At 38.8% G+C, this 18925-nt stretch overlaps 1 pseudogene; it reads right to left on the bottom strand.

The window, feature by feature from the left end:
• The window catches only part of LOC139726174 (trafficking kinesin-binding protein 1-like), a 75019-nt pseudogene that overhangs the window by 31801 nt on the left and 24293 nt on the right, over window positions 1-18925 (bottom strand).

Raw genomic sequence — 18925 nt, 5'->3', positions numbered from 1 at the left:
GTTGGGGCTGCGGTCGCACAAATGTCTCTGTGGAAATGGGGACTTGTAAGATAAAAATGCTGATGACTGATGGTGATGATGCAAGACGCTTGATGCGGTAAATACAAAAAAGCATTAACACAGATGACTCGAGGGGATGATAAGTTCACTTGAACTCTTCCACGGCGCAGCTTCCACCACTGAGAAAGCAATAATGGTGCCAACTACACGTGTTAATCGTCTAGTTGAGGTGTCTCGCGTCAGGCGCAGGTGTCTTCTCCCAATGAATGACGGTACTAATCCTCGGTAACCACAACACACAGCCTTTTTCGTAAAGAAACAAAGTCTTGCTCTCTTGCAAGAAAGTCTGAATATGTGACCAAAGTTGCTTTAAGGAAGAAGAGCAACGATTCTCAGGAAAAAAACAAAGGGCGAAAAACAAACCAACAAGATGCCTTCAACACAGCGGTGTAAGTCCAACATCCAAAAAGAGTTCAGTTTGAAAGTTTTGATAGTTCTCCATAGGCCTATAAGAGAGCTACGGAGACCTGTGAACACAATTTTGCCAAATACTGCAGACTTGGGCTCGATAGGTCTAGCGCGAAGCCCGTGTTTCGGGGCAAACGGCGCAGCACCTACAGCCAAGAGCAGGACCGGAGGCTATCTGGCTAGGCACACTGCGATGGCACCTCCACTTTGGAATCCCCATCATGTAGAAACAAATAGTGTTAGAAAACAACGTAACACCTCACTTCCAGATATGAGAAACAGGAGGATATCCTCACGGAAATGCACTCGCAGCGCTCGTTTCCTCTCAACTGAAGCAAGTATGCTGGCGCCAGTGAAAAAAGTACTGATTTCTTATCACCTGACTGATGTTCACTCTGAAGAGTTTCGCTGCGCGAGCACCACGGTATGGGGGGCAAAGTACATTGATTGTTTCCATCTCAGAAGAGTTATTATCAGTGACTTGATTGCTCTTGAGCAGTAACTTTTATATCATATACCTCATGAAGTTCAAGGAGGGGGAAGGGGACAAAGTGAAACTTTGTGTGGAGTGTGGACAAGGGGCAAACTTTGATGATCTGGTCCCACGAGGGTGCACAGCTTCCCCTATACCAGGTTGAGATTGCCTGAATTGGCAGTGGTAGATTTGGTGCCAATGACGATAAATAGTAATGATGATAGCAATGATGGCAGTACTTATAGAGGGGGTTTCTGCAACTGCCATGCTATGGTATAAAGAGTGAAAGTTGCTCTATGGGTGGCATGGCAACTTTTCCATGGCCTGCAGATAGCAGATTATTTGAGAATAAGCAGATTTCTTCATACACATTCAACATCAGACAATAAAGAACCACAAGATTCCTATTCTCCCTCCCCAGCCCCACACCCCATCCCCACCCCCACACTCCCTCTCAAAAAGAGATGGTCTGAGGAAGATCATCCTCCACAAAAAAAAAAAATCCCCCCGCCCACCATTGCCAACTATTTCGTCTCATTAATGCACTGTGCATTTATCTCTGATATCGTCTGATAAAACTGAAGCAGTTGATTCAATGCCAAGTTCTTTATGATAATTTCTCTCCTAAAGTGAGATAAGCAGAGGCAATATAATAATTGTAAACACTCCAAGGAAGTCAAACATTAATAACAAATAAAAAATGCTTCATAAAAGTGTGTTGTTGACAGCGGTCGGAAGGGTGATACGCATGTGTGGGCCAACAATAAGAATTTGTACCATGATTACTATATACCATCACTGAAAACAGAGTAGAATGCTTGGTAACGATGATCATTCCAAACACATTTACAACTTCTGGGCTCTGGATAGCTGGTGTGGCTCCATTTTATAAAAAGAATGTAAGCAAAAGGATAATGATGGGCCTCTGACTTGATTACACCAGCATGATCTTAACGGACAGCAGTATTTTCCTTGGCAACCTTCCTTGCTGAGCGGTGTTCAAACTTCAATCAGTAAATGAAGTTTGAGAAAACAGATTGATGCAGAGGAGGAAATTGTTAAAATATCAGGGTACCTGAAATGTAATTGATTACTGAATAATTGAGCAAGCACTGCAAAAAGCATGATTTTGCAGCCCCAAATGATGATTACACTATTAAAAAGAATTATATCAACACTGCAGACATTTGAAAGCAATATGTGTATCTTTTTCTCTTTAGGAAACAGAGACTTGTGTTGTTGATTTTGTTGCTCCTTGACTTTAAAACAATTATTAACAATTTGCAAAAGAATACACAGTAACTTCGACCCAAAGAAGGAACCTTTGTAATTTTGTTTTACAAAAAAGAAAAACTTTTACAAAGCACACATCGCTTGTGTGAATGTACATGTGCGTTCAACACTCACAAACTCCATGAAAATTCATTCTCAACAATCAGATGCATACAATCATATCATACTGTCACTATATACATAAAAACATATAACACTCTGGCTGAATGCTCAGTTAATACTTTAAAAAAAATCAATCAGGCAGTCAAAAGAACACATTCACCGAAATACCATAGCTACAATCACAAAGTTACCCGGGGCACCTGCAACTCGCTACCCAGGTATACATGATTGGGTACCTGCCAGCTATCAAACGCATGGGGTCCTCGCCCCAATGTCCATTTGGGCAAGCAGGAAATATATCACTGTAATGACACATCACGTAGTAAATGTACCCATACATCTGACAAAAGGCCATGAATACACAACAGATGTTATGGCCATATTTATCTCAGAAATGATATTTTTGGCAACAACATAACACATGGCTGATTAACTGCCAGAAGCTTTGCCCTATGAAATGAGGGTTGCTTCTTGAGATAGTAATTTCATTAACCTAATCCAATACTTAATAGCAAATTCACTTAATGATGATAAGTATAGTACATGTATGCAATACGCATCAGCGTTTAAAGCAGCTGTAACATCCAGACAGAAATGGTTGACTCAACAACAAAATATATAATAGTAAAATAAAACTCCCAAAAGCATGCACCCTTCAATCATATTGTTCCCTCTCCATGTTATAGCCAAATACAACAATGGTACTGACTTTCCATGAAACAAATCCTCCTTCCACTCAATAAAGATACCCTAAAGAGTCACTGGGATTGTTTTCATGTGTATACGCATGCTCATGTTCAACATGTCTCCAGCGTGAGACTGACTGACAAATCTGCGACATACAATCTACCATCATACAACCGCGGAGTTTACTTCCAGATCAGGGCCACGTTGCATAAAAGTTACGATCAAACGCAAGTCACGAAGATCAAACGTAAGTCCCAAATGCTCCATTCTGATTGGTTGAAAATCAAGTTGCGCATGATTTTCTTGACTTGCGTTTGATCATAACTTTTATGCAACAGGGCCCAGGTCTGTAGTAAATCCTTGGTACAACAAGCCACAAACATTATACACATACTGTAAAAGTGGATATTTTCGCGCGACTAATTTTTCGCGCTTGGCCGGGTGAGAAGAGTTTCGTGTGTTTTTAATTCCGCGGAATCTAGACACCAAGTACAGGAACATACGGCAAGCAAAAATATTCGCGTGCTTCTATTTTCACGCTGGTTTCTGGTTGCGCGAAATGCGCGAAAATTTCAACACGGCGAAAATTTCCACTTTCACAGTATTAATCAGTCAAGTGGCAGAGCAGATACAGAAATTGAGAGAAATTCTACCTATGGACGCTCTTCTTGTAGGCACAAGAGTTCGCTGGAAATCACTCTCCTTCTTTGATCGACGTCGCCCCATCTTCAAAGATTCTATTCGCCAGGCAGAGGAATCCTCTCCTAGCAACAGCAGAATGCAATCAGGTGATCCTCGGAGCAGAGTCACGCCGAGGTGAAAGGTTCAAACTTCAGTGTGTGTACAGAGGCACCATCACCCATGAAGCAACCTGCAATTTAACTCTCTGCGGACCGGCCGATATACCAAACTGCCCTTGAAATTGAGCAAAACGGTGATGAAAGAGTTAATCATTCGTATACGTCAACTTCTGCTCAACACTTTCTTTACGATGAGGCCAACAAAAATCGAATGTCACGTTCTTTGCGGCACTCTGATTGAGATGTGCTGGGTGAAGTTTTCAGCTCAACAAAACACTGGATGCATGATCAAATCTGAAGTGATGACAATTCAAGTAAAAAACAGACTCACATTTATCCAGGTATCTCTGCACACACTCTCAAGTTGCAAGAGGAAAGGAGCAAAGCAAACTGTATGGAGCTATACTGTTTGAGTACCGGGAGATTTCATTTCTCTACACAGAGCAGCTGAAGGAGTTTAAAGTCCGCCCGCCGTTTCAAAAGCAAGAGGAGCGAAAACCCAGACCATGCGAGACAGGATGATCGCAAAGAAGTTCGCTTCCGTTGGGTGACGAGAACTTGAAGATGACAGAAAACTTGAGGATGCTGTATGGGTTGTACAGCTTCCTGCAGGGACGGGTTCCTACTTGTATCATGCAACCGTGGAAGCACTCTCCTCAGAAAAAAATATCAACAATTCGGTTCCAAGTCCATGCGAGATCCAATCAGTATTTGGGATATCCTGGACTTTTGACAGGGGCTCTAAACAAATCCCGCAATTTCCAGTCTCAGATATGGTCACGTAGACAGCGTAGCCTCCACCAGATTGTTTACTTGCACGTCACCAATGTACCCCCTCTGGCGCTCCTTTTAGTGCAGCACACACTTTAACAAAGAACTTTAAATACTGCGGAAAATGATGTGACATTCATCTTGTCATGCCACCTTTGAAACATTAGAAGGGGAAAATATGAGAAAAAAAATAAGGATGGGGGATCCAGGGTGCCACTATCATCCGATCAGGTCGGGTCATTCACACACAAGTTTAACAGAGGTCTGCATGAAATGTAAACAGGACTAAAAATCGGAGGGCAAGTCATAAAAGATTGTGGACTCAAAGCAGAGAATCTGCTATTTGATCCAATGTTCGATTTGACGAGTGTGAGCACTGACTGCACGTGCGCTTCCCTCCTATTGTTTACATTACCCCTTTCTGAGAAACATTGAAGTCAACATCACAGAAACACAGAAAAATCCACTTCGGTGTCTTCTGTAGGACAACTTCGTAGGAATAGTGCCTTCGATGATAACATTTCTGAGAAGCTAACAATGGTAACGATGGATAGACTTGTCTCCTTGGTTCATATATGGCATCACTCTTCAGAAGAGCAGATTTTTTGAAAATATGTTTTGAGGAATTATCTGTCGTCCTTCTGTGGGGTTAAATCTTCGCTAATGCCATCACTCAAAAGGCACTAAAATGAGCTACAACCCCAAAGCTGCAATCAAATTCCACACAGATGCAAGTTCACAAAAGTATACAGCGATTTGTAATCTTCTGGAGATAATTCCTCCTAATCGCACACATCCAAGGAAGGAGCTGGCAGAGACGACGCTCTGTGCGTCTGCGTCTCACGCCGCCTTCAACCGAAATGCTGGCAGCGCATGGCAGCCTCTCCCACCAAACCACACACAGACACACACACACACACACACACAATGCGTGAGGCATATGCTGCGTACAATGAATCATGCATTCGTCGACTATATGCTAGTTGGCTGGTGTTTAAGTAAAGAGGGGAAGGGGTGGGGGGCCAACTTTTTGCACTTCACATGGGTCCGATAATGAACCTCGTGATTACGTGACGACACTCACGGAATACTCCGTCCTAATGAGAGAAACAGGAGTTGCCTAATGCGCGGGTCGCAAAATATTCATTACTTTGCTGGAGGGGGGATATTGGCTAATCAACTCCAAATTAGTTAATTTTCCAGTCCAGTTCATGCAAGCAGGTAAACAGCATCAGAACTCAGCACAGGGTTTTTATATGTTGCTAAACAGCCTATCCTTATATTCATGCAATGCTGAAACTTAGCCAGTTTTGTAAAGTTGTATTGAAACTTTCACTGCTCTGAGTCTCACTTTACACATTAATTCAAAATCTAATCACACTCTGCACATATAATTAGTTTTAATTTACTATGTATTGAAGAGTCCTAGTGGAGTTCTAGTATTAAAACTAATTTCTAGACACATTGGCTAGAGTTTGCAATGTAGCAATTAACAATAAAAATTGAAGTATAATCTTTATCTTGTTGACTAGCAATGTGTTTATGAAAAAAATAACTTCCATATTCAATTACTCATACATGTGGGATGCAGGTATACCACTAATTTTCACATACAGATGAATGAGTAATACAAATGTTGTATGTCTAATTTGACTGAGAATCATATTGTTGGGATTCTGTTCACGCCAGCACCTTTAATCTGCATGTACGTCACGCAGTAACGTCTTTCAAAATAACTGTGAAATTATGCACAGTTTGGCAAGTGATATTTCAAGTGTTTTTAACAAGATGAAAATCTAGGTTCGAAGAAGAATACAACGTCTATTAAGAGTCACAAGGTGCTTTTCTTTTACGTCAGTGATAAAGTTTGTGGAAAACTTGGAGGACCTGGCGCTAATTATAGGAAGTTGGCAATCATGAGTTTTCGTCTATATGCTATAAACCCTTTCGGTGACAATAACGGCACACACGATATTGACGAGTAGGATCATGACTCTGGTCCTCCTTTTTTTTTTTCAGTCAGAACAGTCTGGTGATGACGTCGCTGTTTTTCCTACGATAATCTCAAAACATGCTTAAAACGTGTTCTTGGCGCCTACACCGGTCAAGATACTGCATGACTCTTTATTTCTTTTACTCACCTACTACGGGTCATATATTTTGGTTTCTCCATGCAGAAAGCAAAGTTACTTTTCACTGCAGTAGTCAATAATGCAAATAAACCCAAATTTGAATGAATTAAACATGTGTGCAAATACATGTACAAGTACATACTGGTAGTTACATTTAGAGGACTGTAATTTCGTTTTCTAACTTGAAGAATTTGTAAGATCTCCTGGGAAAAGTGGCACAAACTTACTATCCACAAACACATGTTTCAAGAGCTAATCTACATCTCTAAACATAAATGTGATAAAACCTATAATGGCATAATAAAACGCTCCATCACGCTGGGAAAGTGAATGTTCTAAGAAACAAAGGACCAAACAAGTTAATAGCAATCACATTCATCATCAGTGATTGTGAAAATATGATGCCAAACAAGAATAGATCTAATAATTTAAAATAAAAAGATATTAATGGACTACAGAACTATTGACCGTTCATACATAGTTCTTTCTTCACACGGCAATTCTTTTTATAGATATTGAACAGGTTTACTTGCAAGTTCAGACAGCTGTAACTGTAACTTTTTACTTGTTATACCCTACAACAATATTGACGATAAACTTCATTCTAGCATCAACTATCAAAGGGGGATCAGACTCGGCTTATGTGACTCATTTGCTATGCAGACTTAACATGACAATGACTCTATCACTATAGGTGGTCCCAAAAATCACCCAAATCCTCCTACCCCTACGTTAGTGCTGCCCGCCTACATGATAGTGATACTTGTTGCCAAAATCATGTTTCCTGCCTGTCAAAACCAAATCATGTACTTTTTTTCTTCCAAGCATAATACAGGTACTTCAAATACCTTGGCTATCTTCATGAACATAATACCAATACACCATGGTCAATTGTATTGGATCAGACACTCATTCTCTCCTGACATAAACAGAGTAGGGTACAAACATTAATTAATCAATAAATATCTGAAAAGAAAAATATAGTTTATCATTATGTGACAGAATGCATGGAAAAGGTAACCTGAATTCAGTGACTTCCCATCTCAGTACTCATCCATTATAAGTTATTTGTAAGGCTGAGTATCGCACAATTTATCCACCAATCAACCCACTGCTGGTGTCACGCATGAGATCTATCTCATCTCCATGGAAACCACCGCCCTACATCGATGGCAGTGAGGAGGGAGGGAATCACCCATCAGTTTTGCTGAGAACCGATCACACACATCACACACTGTACTTGCTTGTAATGTGACATCGTTAGGACATGTTTTTCAGTGTCCTTGTAGATGCAATCAAGTCTCGAAGCTGTGCCATGCATTATTTTCCTTTGAACAGCAAAGAATAAACTTACACTTCGGAAACAAGGAAATTGTCATCATGTAAAGTAAGGTTATGGACTGCCTGATATTGTCTTCATGAATGAATCTCGAAAAAAAAGTCCTTTAATCATGAACTGAAGAACCAAACAGTGTTTTAAATTGGTAGCTAATGACAAGCCCTATAGATAACTGGGTGATTGCTGTCCATGTGTACAGGATATGAACAATGTGTCATTTTAAAAAAAAATGCCTTGAGGCGAAAACCTTCAATATCAATGGTGAAAACATGCAATATCAGTAGATATTGATATCCATTGGATGTGTTACAAAAAAAAAAAAATCTGACCATTTACATGTCTAATGATCTTGTGCGGTTTGAGTCTACTTGACCGTGATACTCAGACTGCAGTAACACATCTTCCTCTCATACTTTTCTTTAACTGTCTCACTTGGTGTGTATTGACCAATAATCATTGTCAGTTCCCTTGCTCCCCCCCCCCCAAAAAAAAGATACACATGTTTCTTTATTGTTGTTTCTGTATATTATCAAGCACTGGTTAAAACAACAACACTGATGCCTTTACAATGCAAGTGATAACAAAGCGGTGTGACTGTTCCACACACAAAATAATGGGGACAGAAATGCATACATCGCGAATACACAATTGGTACGTTTGGGTGTGTCTCTGCGTATGTTGGTGTTATGCCGGTCCGAAGTGTAGTGAGATGCCTTGGACAAAACAGTGCTCTGTGTTGTGGACACCACTTCATGCATTTGCATATAGATATATGCGGCATACAATGTTTACCGGATCAAATTATAAATAGGTCGATACTGGTGCTACTACAAAAGCAACAGAATATTGTATGCTCTTTTATCTTTTTAGGATCAATAACAGTATTTGTATTATATTGCCATATCTGAGGCAATTTATATATTTGTATCTTTTCAAGAAAATCAGGAACTAACTAAAGAAAATAACTTCACATGATCACATACATTGCATCTTTCTCATATAATTTCAATTTTACTGCTGGAGTTGTTTGTCTATGGTTACAGGTTTTGTGTACCTGGTATTCATTCATATTTCACGTGCTCTTCATAACAATGCCATCTGCATTCTAGAAAGGTTAGTCCTTAGAGTGTGCATTCATTAACTTTTCTGAATGAGTAATTTGCACTCATCTTGATCAGGGACTGAAACCTGATGACATTTTTGCCATCAAACAAGTCAGTTTTTAAGCACCTTCAGTATTAAAGGTCTGTATATAAAGTTGTTGTAGAACAATTCAATATCAGAAGGGCATAAAACACCTCTACACCGTACATGACATTTGTAGATATAGCCTTACTGCTATTACTCATAATATAACTTGTCCAAGAATGAGGAATTTAAACCTTTTACAGGAGAAAATATGAAGTATTATATCAACTTAATACTAATGAAATTACTTATAGTAATTATGCGTTAAAGAGAGAAATAGATAAGCAGAGAGAGAGAGAGAGAGACATATATTGGCATTCTTATCATAAGGAAAATAAACAACAGCAGCTCAATATCCAATCTATTGTTCCTCTGGTGTTAATGTACCACAGAAAATTTTCATAAACAAATCTAAATAAATGAGGTTTATACCATGCCAACATTCCAAAGAGATGAATCAGCTACAGATGTACAATGTATTAGTCATTTGTCAACAATAATTTCCCCTTCACGAGTTTGGTAAGCAGATCAATGTTTTGCTATGAATGCAGAGTGTCATGAATGAAAACATAAAACATGAAGTGTTGACATGAAGAATCCTACAGCAGTTTGATTGTCACTCATCTTCGAGCAGTTTTACCCTTTCATCATCATCACAAAGACAAAAAAAAAGAGTCAAAAATTTCATATATTGTTATCAAAAATAACAACAAATTTAGTTTGCTCTGTCCTTGTCATCCTGTTTGGATTCGGCTGGCGTCTGCCTCTGACTCAGTTTCTCATCCAATCATTGTTGCGTCGGTTCCCAGAAAGCAAATATTGTCCTATGCATTTGTTTTCGTGCAAGTAGAAGGTTAAAGTGACTACAGAAAGTGAATAGATTGTGACTGTTTATCACTTTCAATTCATAGTTGGTATTAAGGTATACCATGCACAAGAGATGTGTGTGTGTGTGTGTACATAGGTATTTAAATTGTGGTGGCACACAGCATTCGATCCTTTTAAAAAAAAAATATATGCTGTGTCAAATAAAACATAGAACTAAACCAAAATGAAAGTAAGACAATACATTTCTTCCTTTCTCAGGAATTGAGAGACTTCATACATACATGTAGCCATACCCCATTCACCCAGAATTTATTCATAATACATCATACACAAAGTTTCAATATATATTTCTGACACATTGAAAGACATCCCAGTCATATTGCACAGAGAGTATGCTGAGTGGCATACACGTACATAACATCATTTCCATTTGTAGTTTCATGCTTGTAGATTTTAATGGTACGTTAAAAGTTTTGAGTACAGAAACATTAACTATGGTTGTTAGACCATAAAAATGTGTCCTTTCCTCGATCAAATGTGCATGACGTGTCAAATATCTGATGACTGATAGATAAAAAAGATGAATTGTGCAGCCACAAAATATGCAAATTTGGCAAGATCTGTACTGCGCAATTTACTGTAAAATTTAAAAAAAAAAACTTAGCAGCATAAAGCCTTCCCAAATCCGAGCAGAAGGCCTTTTTTTTTTTTTGTGGCAGCAAGCTTTCGCGAATTGTCAAGGGCATTCAATGCATTACATCTACTTTCGCATGCATTTTACTTAAATTGCAAATCTTGACCCCTTGCAAAATTTGTGAAAGTTTCATACATGCGAAAATTTCTGGTTTTACAGCATGATGTGCTCTCGTGTGGATAGATTCACAAAACAATTTTTTTTCTTTTCGCTCTTTTTGAAATACCGACTAGATGAGAAACATACTACATATCATCTCTGAAACCTTCAAGGGGACACCTGAAAGGAAATTTGCATAAAAAGGTGATAGACAGGACGAGGACACAAAAAACAACAAAAACTGTGATCTGAGACGGCACTAAAAAACTGTCAAGCAATCATCTCCTACACACAGGAACCTAGGAAGGCCAAGAGATGTATTAGACCTGTCTGATTATGTAATCAATGCCTTGCTCTTAGAATGAATTTCATCCTAACCAAGGTCAATTAACTTCAAAACAATAGATGAATGTCCCATCAATCAAAAAGAGAAACAGTAAAGATAATAAGACATAATTTGATGGATGAAACTAACTATCAAAACACTTCCCTCTAGTATCAAACCTACAGTCTGACTGCAAGAAATTTTTCCCATAGGAATTCTTCAAATGAGTTAACAAAGGCCATTTGCATAGCCTGTAGAAAAAAAAATAGTTGAGACTTTAGAAAAATTAGGACACTGCAATGAGTGTTGCAAGGTAACTATGCCACAAGCTATTCAAAACATCACTAGAAATATCTCGTCAGATATGTGTACAATTTTCCTCACTTTGTGTGAAGCTCTCCACAACAATTTGCGATGAGAAGGTTGATGCTATCAGAGAAATTGCAGTATTTCTCACAATAGGATGACTTCTACTTAATGTTCCACTAACTTACATACGCACTATGTTCAGAAACAGAGTTAATCTAATGAATTGGGGGTACATCAGGGGGGCATTTCATGAAGCGCTTTGTCCGACAAACTTGTCAGACAAATTTGCTCTCAGCCAATCAGACACAAGGACTTCAGCAGCTTATAACAGTTTGTCAGAAAAAATATCTGACAAATGCTTTATGAAATGCCCCCCAGATCTCCCAACCTTTCTGACTGAAAAATAGGGATGATACAGGAAAGAAAGAAGAGTTCCGATTGGAGTGAGTAGTAATATTATCAAGAAAAATTGGAAACTCCAATTGAAACAAGAGCTACACTGTAGGAATGGTCAAAATTCAAATTCAGAATGGTTGGGAGGTCTGGGTACAGGGTGTTCCCTTTACACAAAGAGGGTTATGACAAAATTTCTTCACAGCAAAGTAAAAATTAATGTTCCAAAAATTATCATCATAATTACAAAAGTCTGTGGTGCAAAATTCCATTCCATCATAACAAAATATAATTATATAAACTCAGGAAAACTGCCTGTCCTGAGGACTTTGTTATACTGGGGGTCGTTGGTCTGTACGTGCACATCAGCACAACCATATTGATGGAGATCACTTTCGCAGGGTCATATATTACATAACAGGGTGTCGACACCTGCTTACCTCTGAGATCCTCCTCGTCGTAGAGCCATGCCAGGGGGTCTTCATATCCTTCCTCCTTCTTCCTCTCTTCCTCCTCCTCTTTACTCATCCTCCCTCTCGGATGATGAGAGCATCGAGAGGAGAAAATTGGACATTGTTCTTGCTGCGTGAGGCACTTTATGTTTTTACAGTCTCCAAAGAGGACGGACTGCCTCGATCGAGGCTTCTTTACGCTCGCTACGATCGCAATCCCCGGTTTCATGCGTACGTTTCAAAATAAAAGACACTGGATACAAGTAGTCACCCACCGGTCCAAATCTGGAGTCCAATATTTCCTTTGTGATTAACCACGCGCTATATGGCCGACAGTAAATGCAAAACGATCATTCATGAACTATGAATTCTCCTGTGTCAGTTTACTCACTAAACTCGAAATGGGACAATCTCCACAGAACTTTTTAAGCAAAGTCTTAATCAGAATCCTGCCTTATAGCACAACTTCTAATGCATCCGTGTCCCATAACAAAATAGGAACCAGGAAAAGGAACCGTCAACAATAAGGAAAAGATTTTTCAAGAAGTCACATACACTCCTATTTGAATCCAAGGCACTGGGGTTTATCATCTGAGTTCTCACATCAGAGGTTTCCTTTTGAATGATTTACAGCTGAACACACAAGAGTGAATGATTTCAGTAAAGAAAGACTAAAATCATGCAAAATATCGCTTTTTCAGCTTTAGATTTCCAACACATTTTAAATATCCTTTTAGAAAAAATTACACACAGGCATTCACATTAAATGAGTTTGTGAGACTGTATACAGTGTGAGTGAAAGGGTTCAAGGCAGTACAAACACTCCTCCAGGAAAAGGCACAGATTAAATGAGACATCAAGGTGCTATAACACACATCAAATCAAATTCACAACCTGTTGGTATGCATCCAGCGACAAGTACTTGCATTCCCTAGTTGAAACAGTGATAATCCCATAGAATCCGGATAGTAATCCTGGCATGCAACATAGAGTATCCATGTTCGTCCCCCATGAATCACAACAACTGTGTGTCAGATTTCATACTCGTACATATGTACATATGGACGACGTGCAGTGGTGTGTATTTCCAAGCCGCATTTGCAAAGAGTGAAAAAAAAATATCTGTGTTTGCTCTCAAAAAACACTATCACCGACACATTGCTGAATGATTTGGCAGCTCCGGACGACCACTGGGGTTCCACCATCTCGCAGTCACACGTCACGGTACGCCGGGCATCTGCTCGTCACACCGACACACACTGGTCCATTGTCAAGTTTGCGATATAGCATAATGCGATGGAACAACCAACCACTCAAGGCTACATGTATCTCACTGTATCAGAGTATTGCTGGCACATGTACTAATTCTCTGACCAACAAATGCGGATACGGCGTAACGGCCATTAGCAACGTGCAGAGAACTCTATGAAACAATGTTTAATTGCATCAAGCCAGAGCCAACTGTTAGAGGCAATAGAAATTTGACTACTTCCTCTATGGAATAGAATCTCTTTCAATTTCTACTTCTTTCTCTAGGAAATATATGTAGTCTCAGACTCAGTATTAGTCAACTAACATAATTTCTCACTTCAAGTACATGTTTTATGGCATTGACCAAAGTCACTACTGACTATACGAAAGTGTGTTTCCCTTTACTGCTGATCAAAAATTCCACTGTTGGCTTATCAATGTTATTTTCACAAGTGTCCAAATCAGATCAGCACTTGCACGGAGATCTTCTGTCCTTGTGCTCTCGCATTCGAGTCTTCAGAATCCAAAGCCAGGAAAAGGGCAGCTCCAGTCCAATGAAAAATCATCAAAAAACAGAGAGTTTCCTAGCCAAAGTCCAAATGGTGTAAGCAGATGATCTACATGCATGAGTAACATCCCGAGATACAATATGTAGATTCCCATCTTTGAACAGCCACTAAAGACAAAGAGAGCTCCTTTTGATGTAATCTTATCCCAAACACAACACTGGGAAAAACCTTCCAGTGTGATCAGGCAGTTAATGAAACACCTAAATGTCTGAAGAGTCAATAGATTATGTGTGCGACCTTTTGACTACACACACCCAAAACACTCGACTTCATCCGCAGAAATTCGCACCGTAGATGAAGAATTCCATAGTCCGTTGCCAACCATGAGATGAGACTGAGCGTCCACAGGGCGTAGCCAAGCTGGTCCATCAAACCGAGGCTTTCCCCTTCTACACGAAGCAGCTCTTGCCATTCATTTTTTCTCTCTTTTTATTTTTTGCTCGGCGAAGCATTCAAATATTAATACAGCGCTCCATCTGTTTGCAGTCTCTTTCGTCATGCCCGACACGACTCCCCACCCGCCAAAAATGGATCCATAAAAAAAAAAAAAAAAAAAAAATGCCATCTCAACCAAAGGGCACATAATTCCATTAAGTTTGTCTCGACACCACCACTCAAGATACATACATTTAATTCGGGGGGGGGGGGGGGGGGGGGGCATGGGGGATTATTATTTACTTCATTATCTACATCTGTTCATATGCTGGACCGACTATCTCCACCTCATTTACTGATAAGATACATGCATTCCGAGTGTTAAGACGCATGGAATCAGAAATACTCAAGGTTGAACGGTAAAGGTGCGACTGAAGCATCACGTGTACGATTCTGAGCTTTTGATGGCCTAACACAAAGAAAAGCATGATATGGTAGAAATACACTCATGGTTACATTCACTGTTCTCTGCCATTCACTCATGATTTGGTTGGTTGATGAGACATGGGGGGGGGGGGGAGGGCTATGAACAGCATTTTGAATTTCAAAGGGCAAGTTTCTCAATATTTACATGTGGGCTACCACTGAAAAGGACAAATTGTTTGAATGCAAATGACTACAGTGAGAATATTTCAACATGACTCTTTGCCGCTATTAATGATTTACAAATATTAACATACAAAGTACTATCAAAGATCATGAGTTTGATTTCCTGAATATCCATCAGAAGTGTGGATAAATATCAAATTGATAAATTTCATACAGATAGGAATACAAATACCTATGAGCAAAAGGCATCAATATGATTCACACAATCCATTGTAAATGATAACACAACTTTTTCATTGTGATACGCAGAATATTTCCTAGCTTTATCTTCAGACCAGTCATCAGAAGAAGTCTAGCCTTTTCTCTCTCTATCCCCTCCCCCCCCCCCCCCCCCCTTCCTTCTTACCCTCTGGGTACACTGGCAGAGTGGGTACAGCACTGGACCTCTACACAGGAAATTCAGGTTCAATTTTTGCAGTATAATATATCCTATGGTACATTCTTAGCAATGATGTTTTATTCACTTTGTCCCTCTTGACACATGCCTGGGCAAAGGTGGCAAAGGTGTACATATGGAAATCTGGCAATGCTAAAGATAGAATGAGAAGGAAGAGTACTGCTAGTACTAGAGATGCTACCCTGGGTAACTGAGACGATTATCATGATCAGTTTTGAGTATTACCATATCATTTTATTACCATCAACATTATTGGTATTGGTATTGTTATAATTACCATTATTAGCATCATTATTATCATTTTCATCAATATTATCATCTTCATTATTATCATCATTATTACTATCATAACAATACTCTTATCATCATTATCGCTGCCACTACCACTACTGCTACAACTACATTATGTACTATTACTGTTTATCATAATGATTGTCATCCCCATATTATCTTTCCCCCGTTCAATACTCTCTCTCCCTCACTTTCTCCCTCTCTTTCTCTCCCTCTTTTCTTTTTCTTCCTGTCACTTGCTCTCTCTGTTTACAGTATTCCCAGCCAAGACAGTCCTCACAAGTATGACCTGGCAAAGCCAATATTGCATTATGTACAACAATATCAACACAAAATCTCTGCTGTGTTTTTGAGGTAAAGCTGTTGAAACACGCCACATGCAGAAGGCATACACGCAGAGAACTTGACTGTCACTGGTGTGCATTAAAGGGTAGACCTCCGAATTCATATTCCACTTGAATGAGTGTTCTACTTGTACAATGTATTCTGAAGTTTGACTTACAAGGGAAGAGATATGTTAGGATCTTTGCACTGCCACTTTTAACTTTGAGAAACAAAATTCTCTAGCAGTTTGCTACACATGTAACTGAGTATAGAGAGAGTCTTCTGTTTATCTAAATACCTAAATATTGTTAACTGCTATCTTTAAATAAAAAATAATAATTTCCATTTTGATCACAAAGTGCAAAGAGTTTGGGCAAGTAGGCATAGGCCATGCAAATTTTCCTATCGTTTACAACTGTAGCTTGCCCAGGAACCTACAAAAAGAACATCTCCCCCCCCCCCCAAAAAAAAAAATATATATATATATATAAAAATATAAAAAAAAAAAAAAATAAAATAATAATAATAATAATAATAATAATAATAATAATAATAATAATAATAATAAATAAAGAAATAAAAATAAAAATAAAATAAAATAAAGAATTAAAATGTAAAAAAATAAAAAATAGGGGTAAAAAAACCTATTTTTGCAGACAACTGAATAAAAGTATTTAAAGTACCTAAATACACACCCCTTGACTCATTTCTCCAGACACTACATAAAAGAGCTTGGTTTATTCAGGATGTCAAGCCTATAGCTGACCACTATCTAAAGTCTTAGGTTATGAACTTGTATGTGTATATGCCTATATGTGTATTCGTGGGTGTGTTTGAGTGTTGAGCTTTTGTTTGTACATGTGTCTGTGAGAACGAGAATGAGAGAGAAAAAAAGCTGGAATTGGCTCCCAAATCCAGGACTCTGATTGATTTCTTCTCCATTAGTGGCCAGGTGCCATTTTGTGTTCATTGTTTTTGTCTTCTATTTCTTCTGATCCCTCCTCTCATCGCAATCGGGCGGCGAATAGGGACCCAAACAAGGAAGCAGTCGCTTTGGGCTATTTTCATCCTTCTCTGATAGCAAAAGACTGCACACATTTTGCAGGTACAATACATGTATACATTTTGTATCACACTGGTGGCGTCATTTGTGTATTGATTCTCTTTCAGGCACACTGATGCTCACAACCGACTAGTTTACCAAACGCAATGAAGTTTACACAACCCCTTATGAAAGAGTCTATTCTGTGTCTGATAACCACCAAGCTTGTCTGAGGCTTGCCTGGCATAGCATGAATTAATTCTTGCACTCAAATGAACATGAGACCAAGGATGGGTTATAAAAAAAATAAAATAAAATAAAAAATTAATTTACTGTGTGGCCTCTTTCTCGTACAATGTACTCCCTGTAATATTCAAAACTGCAAAAAAACACATACATGTGGAAGTTCTTGTCTATTATATGCATTGAATGCCTGTGGCAATTCACAAAAACGTCATGCCGCAATAAAGCTGTCGGCTCCAATTCGAGAAAATTTCATGCCATAAACATTTCTTGCTTTACATTTTAAATGAGTAACATGCACAACCAAAGACTTTTCCTCGGCAACAAGACCCCCAATTACCATGAAGTATTCAGCGCTAATTGTTGTCTCTATCTCCCAGATGACATACAGATAACATCAACGTCAGTCAATTGGTGGGAGATGCTGAGTTTGATATATTCTATCAAAAACTTTGATACCTGGCATACGGCACACACACGGTGCATGGATACCACCTGCACCTGAATCAATTTACCAACCAGCATGTTAAGGTCATCATGTGTTTATTCAGTGCTCCCAATCTAACATTCAGCTATCAAGAAGTCCCAAGGGATGACCAGACTGAACTTCGGACTTCAGAACTCCTTAAAGACTCCCTAAGAAAATATGACTGGTAATCGTACGATATGTCACCTAGTGACTAGTGACAAGTGACTAATGACGTACGACCGGCTTTAGCAACAGCAACAGAATCAGCATGACCACTGAAAAGAATTCAAGATAATCATATCATGTTTTTCACTTTAAAAGTCTTGGTTGTAGCTGACTGCAAAGTCTTTGAATTCCTCACAGCTGATACATAGTTTCCATCTTGTATCCCACAATCTTTTCACTTACAATGTATTTTGGTTCATATGCTCTTGTTATTTCAAAAAAACAACAACAACAAACCTGTGACTTTATTACTTGACAAAAAGGGGATTCAAAGTTTGGCTCACTTGAACTTTGAGATTTGTGTCTATTTGAAATAAAAACAGGACATTCAAACCAAAGTAAATTTGCCAAAGTTTCCTTCAGAACATTGAAGGGCTTTAATGTGTGTGGGCTTCTGATGTTTTTTATCAAGTGCATACACATGAACTTTACTACTTTTCTATCAAACATGGTCATATAAAGAGACTTCATGTTCTTATTTTAAGACCTTATACTGTTCTGTCTCTCACTTCGAAGAGCACTCATTATAATGCTCACAAATCCCCTTCCAAAAACCAGTAGTTTTGTCCCACAAAACATCTTTAATATTTATAAAATTATTGTCAAGGAAGAATGACAAGTTTGTAGTTCTTAGGAAAAAGTTCTCACCACAGTCTTGTGTGCTGCAATTCTAAATGGGGCAGAGAAAGAAACAATTGAATATGATATGCCCAAA

Source organism: Diadema antillarum, unplaced genomic scaffold (assembly GCF_040938485.1).
Source record: "Diadema antillarum isolate AM-2024a unplaced genomic scaffold, OU_Dant_1.0 seq00000079_RagTag, whole genome shotgun sequence".
Lineage (NCBI taxonomy): Eukaryota > Metazoa > Echinodermata > Echinoidea > Diadematoida > Diadematidae > Diadema > Diadema antillarum.
Note: the sequence above shows the minus strand (reverse complement) of the source record. Positions and strands in the feature narration are given on the sequence as shown.